Source organism: Octopus bimaculoides, chromosome 13, assembly GCF_001194135.2.
Source record: "Octopus bimaculoides isolate UCB-OBI-ISO-001 chromosome 13, ASM119413v2, whole genome shotgun sequence".
Classification (NCBI taxonomy): Eukaryota; Metazoa; Mollusca; class Cephalopoda; order Octopoda; family Octopodidae; genus Octopus; species Octopus bimaculoides.
Window position 1 is genome coordinate 5,853,715 of NC_068993.1, and position 2,500 is coordinate 5,856,214.

The following is a 2,500-nucleotide window of genomic DNA, read 5'->3' on the forward strand; positions in this document are numbered from 1 at the left end:
TATATATATATATATATATTAGCTGACGTACCCCGTAATTTCCGGGAAAGCAGGGCTTATCCCTTGGTTCCGTTCCCATAATTATTTCGTTAATCTAATAACAACAATACAAAAAATGTAGCCTTTAAAACGCTTTTTGTGCATTTCCAGAGAATACCGCTTGACAACCAATGTTGGTGTGCATACGTCCCCGTAACTTAGCGGTTCGGCAAGAGAGGCCGATAGAATAAGTGCTAGGCTTACAAAGAATAAGCCCTGGGGGTCGATTTGCTCGACTAAGGGTGGTGCTCCAGCATGGCCGCAGTCAAATGACAAACAAATAAAAGAATAAAAGACAATTAATTTGTATACTATATTTTTCTGTTCATTTCTTACCTGTCACAGTTTACTATGCATCTAACCTCCCCCATTCTGAAATTTGCTATTTCTTGAAAATAATCTCTCTCTCTCACTCTCTCTCTCCCTCTCTCTCAGTCTCTCTTTCGCTCTCTCTCTCTCTCTCTCTCTTCGCATCTCTAATCTCAAATAATTCTTTGCAGATATCAATTCTCTACACACTCTTTCCACCATTTTACTTTCCCTCCCCAAGGCCTACGCCTGTATAATTTTTATACATACCTTCTTTGTCTATTCTTAATTTCCGCTCTACCTTCTCATTTATTTCCAGTCGTAATTAACTTAATCCACTCCACCTACCTCTCATTTTATCTGACTGGGAGTTTATTATCAGCTTTTGTTTCCTTCTACAATTCCAATCCTTATTCTTTCCTTCCTCCTTCATCACACATCTTCCGCACAACTTATGCTTTCCATTCTCTTCGTGTCTACTCCTCAACATAACTCCATTACTCTATTCTGTCTGCGTTGTCACTGAGGCAACTACAGTTTTGTATATTCTCTCTCTTTTCTTAGAAGATTACGATTCCAAAACGGTAACTTTTTTATATATTTCACTACTCATCCAGTGAACCCGTCTACGCTCTCTTCTCTGAAATCAAGACGTGGTAGTATTACAATTAAAACCCCATCGATAAATGCATGGCAGATCAATAAGTGAAACTGCATTCAACAAAGTTCAAAACTAAATAATCTTTATTTATTATAGTTCAATGAGAATACAACAAACAAGAGCCAGCCTGCATTAATGAAAGAAAAAACAAAGACAATATCATTAAAAAGATAATGGAATTCAGAAAACAATATGGGAATAAAATAAAATAAAATACAACAAAATATTATCAATAAAAAGATTACCAATATATTAAACTAATCTTTGCTATTAATAGACAAAATTCATTTGTTAAAGAATTTTAATGCAATAATTAATTACTTGACTTTCTACGATATTTTTGGTTCTTATTTCGTGTGAATGGCTTTTTTTATGATTTTGTGTATAGAACTACAAATGTATTTACCATCTTAATTACCGTCGCAACAACAGAAACACACCACCCCACCTAATGTCACTGAACGCAACCGTTATACAAAAATTACGTAAACCTCAATGCAAGTAACCCCAGTCGTTATAACAAATATATCTAATCCCCTAGTACCATTAATAAATAATGAGAACAAATACACTTGATACCCCGCCCCACCTAATACCACCAACAACCATCGTTAAAGCAAACACGCAAAATGTATTAAAACCACTGGCGACCATCCTTACAGCATATAAGACCGACCCCGCTGATTCCAGTAACAATAATCGTCGCAACAATCAGACATAATTCTCCTAACGTCATAGTCATCGTTATGACAAACACACTAATGTCATAAAGTACTATTATTTCAAAAAGTTAGTTTACTAATTTTACTAGTCATAATACTATACAACAAAGACAATTATCCCATCGTTATGTCCAAAACACCCAACTTCTAATAAGAATGGCACTCCGTCGGTTACGACGACGAGGGTTCCAGTTGATCCGATCAACGGAGCAGCCTGCTCGTGAAATTAACGTGCAAGTGGCTGAGCACTCCACAGACACGTGTACCCTTAACGTAGTTCTCGGGGAGATTTAGCGTGACACAGAGTGTGACATGGCTCACTAACACAACTGTTATTACTTACAGAATGCGGGTGCGGGGGTGGGGGGAGCTGGCAGAAGCGTTAGCACGCCGGGCGAAATGCTTAGCGGTAGTTCGTCTGTCTTTATGTTCTGAGTTCAAATTCCACCGAGGTCGACTTTTCATTTCATCTTTTCGGGGTCGATAAATTAAATAACAGCTGCGTACCAGGGTCGTTGATGATGATGACGGTGATGATGAAGATGATGATGATAAATAGGAGGACGATACCGATGAGGGTGATGATGATAAAGGTCATATCATTATTGTCATGGTCCTTCTCTTCTTCTTCCTCCTCCTCCCCTTCCTTCTCCTCATCATTATTATCCCAACCGCCCGCAGCAGCAGCAGTTGCAGCAGCAGCAGTTGCAGCAGCAGCAGTTGCAGCAGCAGCAGTTGCAGCAGCAGCAGTTGCAGCAGCAGCAGTTGC